Below are 16,288 nucleotides of genomic sequence, written 5' to 3'. Positions count from 1 at the left end.
TGACATGGGAATAGAGAATATTAGAATGCTCTGAGCTAACCCTGCTCACTTACACACTCACACATAATGAAAACATCAAAGTGGTACAAGAAATCTCTGCAGATTTCTATTAACAGTATTAATGAAATTGAATTACATATTATTGCGCAGGCCTTTGTTTAACAATGAAAAGGTGACTTCATGCTTCCAAAATGTGCTTTCAAGCCAGAAATTAAAAAAATGAGAACTTGCTTTGAAGCCACTGGAAGTAACATTAAGGCGGGTAACATAGTAAGGTAGGTTGAAAAAAGACACCTGTTCATCAATTCTATTTAGAAATCCAGAGGAAGGCAAAACAAAACATCTAAAAGGGGGAAAACTTTCTTCCGGACTCCAAGATGAAATCAAACCAGTCCCTGGATCAACTTGTACTATGAGCTATCTCCCATAACCCTGTATTCCTTCACTTGCTAAACACCATCCAACCCCTTCTTAAAGCTATCTAATGTATCAGCCTGTACCACTGATTCAGGGAGAGAATTCCACATCTTCACAGCTCTCACTGTAAAAAACTCCTTTCGAATATATAGCTGGAACCTCCTTTCTTCTAATCTGAATGGGTGCCCACGTGTCAGTTACATAGTTACATGGTTTGTAAGGACCTACTGGTAAATAAAGCATTAGAGAGATTATTATATGATCCCCGTATATATTTATACATAATTATCATATTACCCCTTAAACGCCTCTTCTCCAGCGTGAACATCCCCAATTTGGCCAGTCTTTCCTCATGTTATAGTTCAGTCAGCACTCACCAACGTATGTCTTTAATGTTTGCAGGTGCCCGTGTCTCGTGGTCCACTTTCCACTCTGATAATAGCAATCCAGTGTATGACACAGCACCACGCACGTGGAAATTTAGATGAAAAAAGCCTTTATTGGAACATATGGCTTCTGATCCGGTACAACGTTTCAGGCCTAATCTCTGCCCTTTATTAAGATTTATAAATGGCCGAGATTAGGCTTTTTAATCTAAATTTCCATGTGAGCGGTGCTGTGTCATACACTGGATTGTAGTCTTTCCTCATAGCTAAGATTTTCCATATCTTTTACCAGGTTAGCTGCCCTTTTTGGACTCTCTAATTCAATAATATATTGCTTTGAGACGAGGCCTTATATGTGCCCCTTTTAATACAGCTTGTTTGCCCTTGTGTTAGTAAGGCTAATGCCAGACAGGGGCTGAAATACAGCCTGCACCCGGAACCACTGAGTCAGATTGGATGCAGCCACACAGCTGATTTTGGCATGAGAATCCAAACCCATGCATTTTTTTGCCAAAGTTAGTCACATGTGCCTGCCCAATGGTTCAGGCAGGAGAATGGACTAATGTCTGCATAGGGGCTGGTTTTCAGCCTGTATATATCAAAAGGCAAATTCCAACCCCAGTGTGGCACTAGCCTAAGAAAAATGTTGCTGGTATGTTATTAAAGCCTTTGACTTTAGAAAATCTGATCATAAGTGCTTGCAGTCTAGAGTAAGGCTAAGGACATAGCTTACTGTCTAAAATGAACATCCTCTCTGAATTTACATTGCATTTACAATGCGTTCAGACCCTTATTCAGTTCTCTCTCTTTAAATATTAAATACTAAGAGATTTTTATACTGTATTTATAGAGATATGTTTTCTAAAACAATTATGTATGTATGTATATATATATATATATATATATATATATAGACGAGAAAAAACGCACATCTCAGGACTAAATTTTTTAGTTCATCTTTATTTGGCACATACTAGGAGATTTTTATACTGTATATATAAACATGTTTTCTAAAATAATTAAATTATATATATATCTTTATTTGGCACATGCTATGGCACATACAATAACGATGAACTAAAATTTTTTATAAGTCCTGAGATGTGCCTTTTTTCTCGTCTACATGTTTATGGAAATAATTGAAACCTGCACCCAGGCTTCTCTATTACTGATTTTTTTCTTGAGTGCCGATATTCCAATTTTGCTGTAAGAAAAGAAAAAATAAATAATATATATATATATATATATATATATATATATATATATATAGATAGATAGATATATATATATATATATAAATATAATATTATGTGCTCTACTAGTGACAGGTCCAATGCCGCAACACTATTTCTTATATTGCAGCTTCTTTAAATTCTCCACAATAATACATTTCAATATAGGCTCACTGGCAGAAATGCCTCTTCCAGTATATAGAACTTACTAGTATGTGTAGACAATAAACGAGTGGCTGTGAGTGATAATATTACCTTCCACAACAGAATGTGTGGATTTATACAGTCCTAAAACCTTAAAACCTGCTGTAATCAGATGCTGCCCCCTACTGGTGATTATTCATGATCATTAAATATTTATGTAGAAAGGAAAGACTAACTTCTAAACGTTAATATTTACGTCAACCTATTTTCGAACTTGGTTCCTAAGGGGGGAAAACAATCCCTCCCAACTGAAATGATTGCAATCAAAGCTCTCCCCGCAGCAATATTCTAGCCTGTTTCATTTTAATTAGCCGGCAAGCCCCTACATTTAGTCAAGTCATTAGCAGCAGATTGAGCTGCAGGGGAAGGATGCTGTCAGTTCAACTGAATTATTTACTTTTTGGCTCTGCAGCTCTCATGCTTGGAATTCTGTTATCTGGTTTCTAGGGTTAATTACCCTAGAATTCCTATGGTCAGAGACACACGGGAATCGCCTCTTCTTTGGGCGACTAATCTCCCCAAAAAGCCTTGCTGCCTGCTAGAATCGAAATCGCCGACGCGATGGCACTCGGATAGCTTTGTTTTCTGAAGTAGCCCGAAATTGCCTGTCGCGGAAACTTCGGGCCATTTCGGAAAACTAATTGCTCCAAGTGCCATCCTGCCGGCGATTTAGATTCTAGCCGGCGGGAAGGCTTTTCAGGGAGATTAGTTGCCTGAAGAAGAGGCGATTAGTTGCCAGACGACTAAATCTCCCCCCGAATCTTCCCGTGTGTCTCTTCCCTTAAGCTGTTTCATATCAAAATGGAAAATAAAGAGAAATGAAATACAAATAAGAATAAAAATCAAGCTAAAGTCACACAGTCAATGTGATTTTTGGTTGCAAGATTCAGTGACCCAGACCGTGGAGAGGATACTCAGCTGCAGGCTGGAAAAAAACAGAATAGGAAGGCTCATTGTTCAAAATAAAATTCTAATTTAGAACATTTAATGGAAAAGTTAGGGTAGGGTAATGTAAAGGTGAACTTTCCCTTTAAGACTGTCAGGACAGTAGCTATAAAGTAGTTGTTGTGCAACCAGCTATCCTGTCCCTTTAGTGGTAGGTTAAATGCAGCTACATTTTTGCATTTCCCTGTCTGAGGATAAGATTACACATTCCATATATAAAGCATTCCCTTGTCAGAGTGCTGAGCAGTCGGAGCAGAAAGAAGTCGCAGGGACAAAGTGCACATGTTGGATTGAGCAGGGGAGGTGCTGCTGCTGCTGCTGTGAGTTGCCTGTATTACTTCTCTATATACTGCTGCCCATAGAACAGCACAGGGCACTATCTCTTCATGTTTTTCTAATTAGTACCAGCTCCCTCTGCAGTGAAGTAATATTTCCTAGGAGCTGATGCTTATCTTGCTTGGTGCTTGGAAAAGGAGATACTTGATGACACTCTCTCTTTTTTTTTTCTCTTTTGTCAGTAAAAAGGAACTTTGCCAAGAAAACTGACTTCCAGGATATGATCAAACGTTGTGTCTTCTCCTCTGCTAACAACGTATAAATAGTGGCAAGCCCACAGCCAACCTGATCAGAAGAAGCAGCTGAGATTCTACTCCTGGACAGAGCTCCCTCTGTGAACCCAGTCCATTACCTGTGCCAGTAGAACTGCAGCTTTACCAGGGGCATCTGCCAAGGTAAGAACCAGGGGCAATGGAAGAATCATGTCTCTTTGAATCAAATCTGCTTTGCTCATTCAGATTAAACAAACACAATATATGTATTTAAGTCCCTGGGGCAGCTGCTTAGCTGTATGTGCTGTACGGACTGGAAGATTTAAGATCTCAAGACATTAATCAATGGGTGAAAACAGAGTTCAGCACAGTTCAGCAGAGAGGAAATCCATAGCTTTCTATTCACTTGTCTAGGATTTTAGTGAATCCTCTTTTTTCACTCTGATAATTATATCCGTAAGAGATATAATCCCAGAGAACTGTACAAGTTCCCTCTGGTAAAAACCTATTAGCAGATGGCATGGGCAGTTCATTCTATTTGTAGATATGTTTCTGGCACAAATTCAACTTATTGATTTATTAGTTAATTAGGTTTATGTTTTCATGTGTGCATGAACTACAACCCTCAGCATCCTCTCCCAGTCTAAATGAAAATCCTTTATCCTTAAACTTCTGCCTCCAAGCAATTGAGAAATAATCAAGTGATATGGACACAAAAATATTTCTTTTCAAGGTATTAATCTACATCAAGGGGCAGATTTATCAAGGGTCGCATTTCGAAGTAATGGGAGTTTTTTTTTTTTCAACTCCCATAACTTCGAAATTCCAATAAAAAACGACCAAACGAAATCTACTCAAAAAATCTAAGTCTTTAACTTCGGGGGAATAGGTTGTATTCGAATTGTTCGTATTGAAGTTTTATTGCATTCAAATCAAATTCGAAACAAAGTATTTGCCCTAAAAATCTTCAATTTTTCAATGTCCACCAACTGACTCGAAATAGGTTCTAGGAGGTCCCTCATAGGCTAAAACAGAAATTCAGCAGGTTTTAGATGGCGAATGGTCAAAGTTTTAAAGAGACATAATAAATTTCCATATTCTAATAATCACATTTTTTTCAAATTCGAATCTAATTTTTTCAAATTTGAATCTAATTTTTTTTAAATTCGAATCGAGCTTTTTCAAATTCGAATCAAATGTTTTCCTATTTGATAGTCAAAGTACACAAAAATAGCTCAAAATTCAAATTTTTTTACTTTGAATTTTCACTTCGACCCTTGATAAATCTGCCCCTAAGAGTTACGATGGGTTACCACCCGGCCGGTATTTTACCGGCCTAGCCGGTAAAACACCTGCCAGGGCGAGGGCTGGTATTACAAATTTACCGGCAATGTAGCTGCCAGTAATTTGTAATACCTTTAAGAAAAGGCCTTGCCCTCGGGTGGAAACTTACCTTTTTTTCCATATCTTGCCCTCCCCAATGTGGCCTGCCCCTTTTGCATCGCGGCCCCACCCCTTTTTGCATCGCAGCCCCGACCCTTCAGTTCCCGCCCCCCGCTGGCCGGCAAAAATTTTTTACAAACGTTGTAACCCTACCTATAGGTGATGTTGATCGTTTTTCGCTGATAGTTCTGCTTTTTTAAGAAATTCTTTCTAATCCTAATGGACTACTGCTGCACAAATATGGCAGCCCCCTCTTTTATGGAAAGATTATTATGGAAAAATTTTAAATAGCATTCAAAGGCAATGTTATAATCGATAATAAAAAAAGGGTTATTTTCTGATGTCAGTATCTCTTTAAAGAAGCAGCAATAGCAAACAATTAAAAGGTTTCTGTCCATTTAAGGGCAAGGCCAGACATGGCGTTTTTACGTTGCGTTTTTAAAAAAGAAACGCCGGGCGTAAATATGTCACTGAAACCACAAGCGACCGTCAACATGCGTTTTTCATGTGTTTTTCAGCACGTAGGTTTCTTTTCCCAACATGCACTTCTCATTGTTCTCATTGAGAATTTGGATGCCATATTTAAAATACGCTGCGTATTTATGCAAAGTGTGGTTTGAAACGTGCAGATCCCATAGAGTCTATTGATTTCATAGTTTCTTGATGTATTGGCGTTTCTGCTGAAAAACGCCAATACTGGCATCCTGTGGCTGATTTCGGCTTGCAAGCACCTTTGTCAATTGCCATAGTGCGTTTTCCATTAGTTTCAGTGGTACTGCAGCTTATGCGTATTTACACGTGGCGGAGCTTTTTTTTTAAAAACGCCACATCTTGCCTTGCCCTTAATGTCCTGTTAACTTTTACTAGTACACACGTGTGTGCTTCAGAAATTCAAATATACTCTGTGTTAATAAGCTGCTGTGTAGCCATAGGGGTAGCCATTTAAGTTGTATAGGGCACCCACCTACACAGCAGATAAACTGTGTTTAATAATACTTTGGTTACATTCTTACACAGGAAGCTAAAGAGGGATCAAATGGCATTCATGCTGCTCTACAGTTATAGAAAGAAAACATTTGTAGCCAAGAAATATTTTATTTGTAGGTGCTGGATGTAAATATATATGTGTATGTTTTCAATTTATGGTGTTTTGGTCTTTAGATAGTCTGGTGGAGCATTGCATGTTCAACATTTCCTATCAATGTCTATGGATTTTCAGTCACTTGTTTTTTATCAGGACAATTAAGACAACGCACTGTTTCGCAGTGAATACAAAGGCAGACAGTAGCATAATCCAACATTGTAGTATAGTGTAATAGGGTGCCAAGTGGCCACATGTCTGTACTACTTTTTTATTTGAGTACAGTGGTTCTGAGTCTTGTTACTTGTTCTAATTTCACATTTTTCTTTTTCCTTGTGGTTTTTTTTCCTATACGGTTCAATGAGATTTGAACACATGTATTCCATTTAATTATGAATAGGACTTTCTTAGAATTTTCCATGCACAGCGAAATTTTGGCTGGTCTAAAATGTACTGCCACAGGACAGAGTTTGTGTGTGGCATGCCTTATTGAAATGCATGAGCTTCATCTGCTGTGACACCGAGACACAAAACACCCAAACGAGTGACTCTGGGACTGGAAACAGCACAGTGTAACATTAGCTACACTCTAGCAAGAATGAGATTCCTCTGCTGTGTGCTGTGTGGTGGGATAGGTACAAAATGGAACTAACAAGTGACCTCACAGGACTATAGTCATAGCTATTACTTGTTTAATCGATATCTGGACACTTTCCTGTACTTATTGGAGTCATTAGTGGTTTGTGTAATGTTTACTGGCCATACCGGTAAAATACTGGCCAGGTGGCAACCCTAGTTATTAGGGTTTAGACCCAAACAGGGTCTACTCTGGATGCCAGATTTCCATTGCAGCTGCTAAAATGGTTGTTTCAGCAGGAGCATGTGTGTCACTGCCCCAGAGCCTAACTTTATTATTTTCTTTTTTAAGTTTTTGTGAAGATACTGTGGTTAAAATTCCATTTTAGTTTGATATATGCTGCCATACTGATTGCTTCACTTGAGGATTCCTACATAGCGACTATAGATAGCTATAGGTGCTGCTATATATATGTAGATAAATGTATATTTCAGTGGGAGCAACTTGGATCCAGTGTGCTACACATAAACCGCGATCCCACAAACCAAATTCCTTCAGACTTTGTGCAAAAAAACGGAGCACCAAGGAAGCCAGTGATTAAAAGTAAAAAATGCACAATTTATTGGGTATTCATTAAAATTCACAGCAGCATATCACCCGTGTGCGCTACCCGCTTGTAGATGTCTTAGTTGAATCCTTATATGAAGACAAGCAATATGACAGCTCCCAGTAATATATCCATACCTAAATATACAGTTTATAGCTACTTTGTTTTTTTATACTTTGTTTACCATGACAATGGTAATGTTTACATATGCTCCTATAGCTTTAAATCCCTACCCTTCCTCCTTTCTCCCTAGTTGCTGGGCAAAAGCCCATGTATCTAGTTATATTTGCATAACCAGTGTTATTGGCCAAGAGATGTAATGACCACTTCCTACCACACTTCAATATATTATTATTATTATTATTATTAACATGTATTTATATAGCGCCAACATATTGCGTAGCACTGTAAAGTAAATGTGATTATACAACTACATCACATGAATTACATACATAGAATATCTGGAGTAACAAACATCACAATCAATACAGGTACAAAAAGGTGAGGAAGGCCCTGTGCATAGGCATACAGTCTAAAGGGAAGGGAGTAATACACAAGGTGTGGGAGTGGGCAAGATCGAATTGAGTGGGTGAGAAATGTGGTATTGTATGTGGTGTTGCGTTTGGTAGTTAAGCAGAGTGAGGGTAGGCTTCTCGAAAGAAGTGCATTTTCAGAGATTTTTTGAAAGCAGAAAGGTTGGGAGAAAGTCGGACAGACCGTGGAAGAGCGTTCCAGAGGAGGGGTGCAGCCCTTGCAAAGTCTTGAATGCGAGCATGTGAGGAGGTAATGAGAGAAGAGTTGAGTAGCAGGTCAGTAGAGGAGCGTAGTAAGCGAGTGGGTGAGTATATAGAGATGAGTTCAGAGATGTAGGGTGGAGCAGAGTTGTGAAGTGCTTTGAAAGTCAGTGTCATTAATTTGAATTTGATTCTGAAAGGTAACGGAAGCCAGTGCAGGGATTGACAGAATGGCGAGGCAGAGGAGGAGCGGTTGCTGAGGTGTATGAGCCTCGCAGCAGTGTTCATTATGGGCTGGAGAGGTGACAGTCTCTGGAGGGGGAGGCCAATTAAAAGAGAGTTACAGTAGTCTAGACGCGATATGATGAGAGAGTGAATAAGAATTTTGGCAGCGTCTTGGGTGATAAATGATCGTATTTTGGATATGTTCCTTAGGTGGAAGTGACATGATTTAATAAGTGACTGGATATGAGGAGTGAATGACAGGGCAGAATCTAGGATAACCCCAAGGCACCGGGCCTGGGGAGAGGGGGTGATAGTGGAATTGTTAACTATGATCAATACTTCGGGGATGCTACTGGTGTTAGTTGGGGGAAAGAGAACCATTTCAGTATAGTGTTTGGAAAGGGGTGGATCTTCCTCTTTGGCAGCTGGTGTCCTGATTGACTGGTTGTTCCCATTTAGCCTGGGGACACCAAGGCCCAGTAAAGCCATTGCCCTAAAGGGACAGCACGTTTAGTGTGTAAGTCTGGAACCAGGGAACTCCATGAACGAGGTTTAACTAGAACAGGATAGTTCTGTAATAGACTCTCTAGGAAAGTAAAATAGAGAGATTATATAGAAAGAGCAGTTGTGTGCTTCATCGAGGATCAGTAGCAGGTAGGGTTGCCACCTCTTTTAAAAAAAAAAAATTACCGGCCAGTGGGAATAAAGGGGCGGACCGTGATGCAAAAAAGGGTGGAGCCGATGGGACGTGATGCAAAAAGGGCGGAGTCACTGGGGTAGTGCCTCAAAGGGGGCGGGGACACATTGCCGAAGCCAAAGAAAATGTAAGTTTTCACCGGCAGGCAAAGTCTTTTGTAAGTGGTATTACAAATTACAGGCAGCTACATTGCCGGTAAATTTGTAATACCGGCCCCGGCCCTGGCAGGTTTTTTTCCGGCTAGGCTGGTAAAATCCTGGCTGGATGGCAACCCTAGTAGCAGGGAGTAGCTTCCCAAGGCTTCTTGATTGCCTTTAGTGAAGGGAACACATTGGATAGGGTTTCAGGCTTAGGGGTCCGTTTACTAAAGTGCGGTAAATCTGACTTTAAGTTTCCGCATGTTATCGCTGAGAATATTTTTTCGCCAGAATATTCGCAGCGACTAAGTTTACTAAACAGCGATGCACTCAGAAGTCATTGCGATCACTTGCGGTAACTACGTTAAGGAACCCGCTTACGTTAGCGGTAATTTTAGCGAGTTGCGAATTTTCTGGCGAAAAATTAAGTTTTTGCGAATATATATGCTATAAAATAGTCTTGTTTTATGGCGGTTATTATGGCAAATTTTTACTGTGACATTTATGGCCAGAAATGCATCTTCAAAACTTATAAACTTTATTGACTGATGATTATACCATCCAACAACATTACCAGAGTCACAGCAATCAAACATGTCTGCATCATATAAACCCAAGAGAATCATATGAACAAGAAATCATACCAGTCAATCTCTTTGCTTCATAGAAATGCACAGTTTAATGTAGCCAATCACAATGAAGCCAAAAAAGCGTAGAGGCTGACGAATCCTTGGACTTTGATGCCGCTGCCAATAATACAACTCTGAGCTGAAACTGCTGCTGTTGCACCACATGGAAGCAGAAGCCAAAACACCCTGTCAGCAATAGCTACAGATCTGTCTCCTGTCAGCAAAGAATTATGGGTAAAAAAAACCATTATTATGGGATATTTCCTGCCCCTTGAGAATTTTCTGGCGAAAAAAATACTTTTACGCCAGTACATAGATGGCGGTAAAAGTTTGCGAATATTCTGGCGTTAATTTTGTCTATAGTACATTTCGCTGTTTAGTAAACTGAGCGGTCCGTTTACTAAAGTGCGGTAAATCTGACTTTAAGTTTCCGCATGTTATCGCTGAGAATATTTTTACGCCAGAATATTCGCAGCGACTAAGTTTACTAAACAGCGATACGCTCAGATGTCATTGCAATCACTTGCGGTAATTACGTTAAGGAACCAGCTTACGTTAGCGGTAATTTTAGCGAGTTGCAAATTTTCTGGCGAAAAATTACGTTTTTGCGAATATTTATGCTATAAAATAGTCTTGTTTTATGGCGTTTATTATGGCAATTTTTACTGTGACATTTATGGCCAGAAATGCACCTTCAAAACTCATAAACTTTATTGACTGATGATTATACCATCCAACAACATCACCAGAGTAACACCAATCAAACATGTATGCATCATATAAACCCTTCTGCCAATAGAATCATATGAACAAGAAATCATCCCAGTCAATCTCTTTGCTTCATAGAAATGCACAATTTAATGTAGCCAATCAAAATGAAACCAGAAAAGTGTAGAGGCTGACGAATCCTTGGACTGTGATGCCCGCTGCCAATAATACGACTCTGAGCTGAAACTGCTGCTGTTGCACCAGATAGAAGCAGAAGCCAAAACATCCTGTCAGCAATAGCTACAGATCTCTCTCTCCTGTCAGCAAAGAATGATGGGTAAAAAAAAACAGTATTATGGGATATTTCCTGCCCCTTGAGAATTTTCTGGCGGAAAAAATACTTTTACGCCACTACATAGGTGGCGGTAAAAGTTTGCGAATATTCTGGCTTTAATTTTGTCTTTAGCACATTTCGCTGTTTAGTAAACCATGCGTTAATGTGTACGTAGCGTTATTTTCAGCGAATGCGATAACTGGCGAACAATTATTCTTGCGCAAGAAAATTCGCAAATTTATATTTACCGCAGGTTAGTAAACTGGCGATAACATATCTGGCGAAAATTCTGTCTATATATTGTGCGAATATTTTTAACGCACTTTAGTAAACGGACCCCCAAGCGTTAATATGTACGTAGCGTTATTTTCAGCGAATGCGATAACTGGCGAACAATTATTCTTGCGCAAGAAAATTCGCAAATTTATATTTACCGCAGGTTAGTAAACTGGCGATAACATATTTGGCGAAAATTCTGTCTATAAATTGTGCGAATATTTTTAACGCACTTTAGTAAACGGACCCCTTAGACTCCTTCTCCCTGACTACTCCACTGGGTGGGATCCAGACCACTTTGAAGTATATCTGCCTGTTCTACCAACATCTAAATGTTACCTCTGCTAATACCTCAATTGATGTAAGGAAACCTGGGGTCATTGTTCTTGTAACAATAAACAACCACTCTTTTGTTTCACCATAAGAACCTCCTGGTGTCCAATCATTTCTATTTTACTATACAGTAGCCCAAGCATATCTAAATGTAAATGTTCTCATCTTCTGAACAGAATTGTGCGTTCTTAGAATGTTCTGAAAAGTTATAGTTGCAAAATTTTCTATGGAGCTATGTAAAAATGCATTTAACAGTGTTATAGCATTGGAAGTCACTCAGTGGCGGAACTACTGGAGGTGCGACTGTATCAGGGCCCATCGGTGGATTGCATGTGCATCAATACGCTGCAAAAATTGCTTTTGGAGGGGGGTGGGGAGCCTGGTTGCAGGCTCGGTGGGGGTAGTTATGTTACTGGAGCCACTTGTAATTATACTTATAATTATTATACCTGTTGGCCAGGTCATTGCTTCAGATAAACAGGCGATGAAATAAGAGAGAACCAAAACTCCCCATAAAACAAATGTTTTTAATCAGCCGCATTGTCCTATGCCTTATCCTTGTAGTCTGAATTTTTACCTGTCCACTACACATTTATGGGAATCTTCCACTTAGCAAAGGCCCTAATCCTGAAGTGTGAGTCTAATGTAACTAGCTGGACACTTAACTACATGTGGTCTGGATAGCCCAGATTAGCGTTACATTACCATGGCAATGTACTGTTGATTTTTGTCAACTTTTTACTCCTTTAGAATTGATAGGGAGTGGATCTGTATACTGAACAGTTTATTTTTGTTACTCTTCACAAAGGTCATAGTTACTAACACCCTTAGACTATCTTGTGGCTATATATTGGAAAGGTTGGAGGTAGCAACTATAACAGGGCAAGATGTCAACACTATATAATAGTGTTTATGAACATGCAGCTCTTGGTGGACTACAAAGTTAAGCATACATGGACAACCTAAATTATTCAGTGGGTACTGAGAATTCAGTACTGCTAGCTGTACAGCTGAAGAGTCATAGGGGTAGATTTATCAAAGAGTGAAGTTAGAGATCTCCACAGTCCGCAGAGTGGAATACCGCCTCTCTCTATTTATTTCTATGGGATTTTAATGGCGTATTTATCAAAGGGTGAAACTGAAAGATCACCAATTGATAAATACGCCTTTAAAAACCCCATAGAAATGAATGGAGAGAGGCTGTATTTCATTCTGCGGACTGTGGAGATCTCTAACTTCACTCTTTGATAAATCTACCCCATAGAATAGAGAGTCCTACATAACCTGAGTGGACCAGGCCAGGCCAGCACCTCAACTAATAGCACCCTACTAAGTGTGGCAATGAAAAAGTTTATATTCCATTTTAATCCCATTAGTTTCAAATACTAACTAACGAAAATGGTATGTAACTTTAAAGTTAAAGTTTAATACTGTTTCTTCATTCTTATTAAATCAGACTGATATGATTCAGAGGTTACAAGAAAACAAAAGGCTCCGGTCTAAACTCAGTCCCTTAGCAGCTCTTGTATATAACCGGGTGCTCTGTCCAGAGCGTCCCCACTGTCGTCAAGTACAAAAAACTAAAGAAGGACATCACTCTGGTAAAAAAGGCATGTTTTATTGTAGTGTCCTGCAGATATCAATGGCCTAACGCCTTTCAGGAATCAATCTCTTAGTCATAGGCTTCCTATAACCAACGGATTGATCCCTGAAACTTGTTAGGCCATTGATATCTGCAAGACACTGCAATAAAACATGCCTTTTTTACAGAAGTGATGTCCTTCTTTGATATGATTCAGATGTTGATCTATCAATTAGCTGTAAGAAAAAGTATTATGGATATGAATAGCCATGATATACAATGATATTTTGAAAAAATTCTCACTGCAAAGTACAGTATGTTGCAAGTCAGGCAATAATAGCTCTGTCTGTGTGTCTGATAAAGAATATAATTGAAAGCTATGGCTTGGTGATATATATCCTTCCTAAAGTGATTCTCTGTTTGCCAGCTAGCATTCCAAGAGCACATCTGCTGACACTGTGTTCCAAAAACCGCAGCAAGTACAGTATCCAGCAGTATCTTTTATTAACCACAACATGAGGTAGCCTGGAACCGACAATAAAACAAAGCCTTAGCTTATACAGAAACTGATCATAAAAGTTATCCTGTTATGAAAACACACGTACACTCATTTTCCATTACACTCACTACATACATGCACTGGGAAGAGAATAATACCATATGGGCTCTCTTTGTTGATCTTGCCAGTTCCGTTTGGGCAATAATTGTAATGCACTGATGTGAGCATAGACCATTTGTCAGGTGCAAAACAATAATCATCAGCATAGTGTATTACAGTTCATTGGTTATCATTCCTCACCTGTAACACTGGGATCTTGGGTTATATTCTGGTGTTTTAATCTTTTTTTCTGGATTTTTCACCCTATCAACTAGAGAGAAAAAAAATAGGACACTTGTAGTGTATTATGAAATATGATTTCCTTATGTTGTAAATAAGAGGATAGTAGCAGCCACATCTGAATTCCACAAGCTGTATTTTATGAAAGGAGGATACATTATCCCTGAAATGAATTTTCTACCTACCTCTGCAGAAAATAAACCAGTTTCCTAAAAAAAAAAATGCTTTTCTCAGTTAACTGTTATATTGTACAGCATGTGTAATTCACTATATGTCAGTTTATGTCATATGTTATATTATCAATCATAATATACAACTGTATTTTATCACCTTATAATACACAAAAGCCATGAATATCCTGTAAATTATATCCTTATAAACAGTGAGTAGTGATGTCATCAGTTATAAACGGTGAGTAGCGATGTCATTTCTGTCACATGGCTTACTAAAATTTGTGTATTATAATAAATAAAGTACCCCCAGTTGTAAAATATGAGGATATTAGAAGTTACCTCAGAGTTCCATGACCTGTATAAAAACACTCGGCCTTCGGCCTCGTGTTTTTATATGGTCATGAAACTCCTCGGTAACTAATAATATCCTTATATTTTACAAGAGGGGGTACTTTATTCACTATATAATACACAAAAGCCATGAATATTCTGTAAATTATATCCTTATAAACGGTGAGTTCTGATGTCATCAGTTATAAACGGTGAGTTCTGATGTCATCAGTTATAAACGGTGAGTTCTGATGCCATTTCTGTCACATGACTCACTGAAACTTGTGTATTTTAATAAATAAAGTACCCCCAATTGCAAAATATGAGGATATTAGAAGTTACCTCGGAGTTCCATGACTTTATATGGTCATGAAACTCCTCGGTGACTTATAATATCCTTATAATTTACAAGAGTGGGTACTTTATTCACTATATTATTGCATCATTTAAAGAAGGCTCTTTTGGAATGTTCCATGGGTCCATTTTTAAACATTTCCGGTTTTAGGCTTCTGAGAAGAAGAAAAAAAACTCTGTGTACATATTTATTACCAAGAAACTGCAGTTTACTCTCCCTGAGAAAAAGATAAATAGCAGCTGCACATCTCTGCCAGTAGATGAGTGAGGGAACAGTTCTTGCTAGTTTAGAATAATATTTTTTTTTTATTTCTAGAGGCATATCATCAAATCTGTTGCTTCCAAAAATGTAATGATGCACAATAAGCATAACCAGAATAAGTATAGTATAGATATTCAAGCCAAATAGCTGGGTGAGCAGGAGGTCACAAGGAGGTTTCCTGGTACCTCCCTTTAAGTAGAATATGCTGCATCTGTTGAAGACAATGCCATTACCGATTATTTTCTTTTATTGATGGCAGCTGTTGTATTTCTATAGTAAATTTTATTTTGAACTTGTGAAAAGCAAAGACCCTGGTTGTCAAATAAGATTATAACAACCTGGTGTCTCTCAAGCTATTATAGAACTATAGGTCCCATCATCCTCCTGGCTGGATAGCTCAGTGATCGAGACATACATTTGGATAGCGTTTCAGACATGAATGGGCAGGCAATTACATCAAGTCAAAACTATAATGCACTGTTTGACTCTCAGAACTCCTAGGGCATTTTCTCAAAAATTCCCATTAGATTAAAATTAAATATTGGTAACAGAGAGCCGGGGGAAGCACAAACCTTTCCCGTCACAGCTTCTCCCACAGATGATTAACAAGAGAAGTATCTGGCTACAGTTTCACCTCTGGCTTTCTCATATCAAAGCACTGGTTACAGAACATCCCTGTGCGTCATATGTGGTTTGGAGTGTTCACAGAAATTGGGTATTTTTTATGTAGCTGTCGTTTGTCCCATAAACCTCTTAAATGTTTGGGTTGCAGCAACAGAGGCACACTTAAGCAAAAGGACAGCTATTTAAGGCTATTATTATTTATTTATCTATCCTTCATCTGTTCTGCAGTAATCAAAATCCCACTGTTTAACCCATATAATGGCAGTGGAGAATGTACCACATAGTAACAGAAAGGCAATGACTGACTGGTCATAGCAATACAGGCAAAGGAGGTGCACCTGGTGCAATATTTTAAATATCTAGCTAAAGCAGATTGACCTTTTGCTGATTTTTAGGTTGGCCATTTACATAAAAGGTCACATTGCACTGAACAGACCCCCAACTGGATTATTATAAATGCAGGTCCCTCGCCCTATTACAGGGGCCCCATACACATGCTCATTGAGTTGTCTGCTAACAAGGTTATCTGCAATAAGAAGTTTCGCTAGACTGTGATACAGTATGTCAAAACTAAGTGCTATAGAATCTTTACAGAGATATTTGACAATTCTT

The 16,288-nt window shown here is 38.7% G+C and overlaps 1 protein-coding gene across 1 annotated transcript in view; it reads left to right on the top strand.

Annotated features, from left to right (window-relative positions):
• The first annotated feature begins 3,331 nt into the window (after positions 1 to 3,331).
• Positions 3,332 to 16,288, top strand: part of crispld2.S (cysteine-rich secretory protein LCCL domain containing 2 S homeolog) — a 38,225-nt gene continuing 25,268 nt past the window's right edge. The window contains exons 1-2 of the mRNA XM_041561181.1: positions 3,332 to 3,504; positions 3,703 to 3,915. The gene's annotated coding sequence lies outside the window, so the exon portion shown is untranslated. The remainder of the gene's footprint in view (positions 3,505 to 3,702; positions 3,916 to 16,288) is intronic.

The sequence above is a fragment of the Xenopus laevis genome, chromosome 4S (genome assembly GCF_017654675.1).
Source record: "Xenopus laevis strain J_2021 chromosome 4S, Xenopus_laevis_v10.1, whole genome shotgun sequence".
NCBI lineage: Eukaryota > Metazoa > Chordata > Amphibia > Anura > Pipidae > Xenopus > Xenopus laevis.
This window is presented reverse-complemented; position numbering and strand designations above follow the sequence as displayed.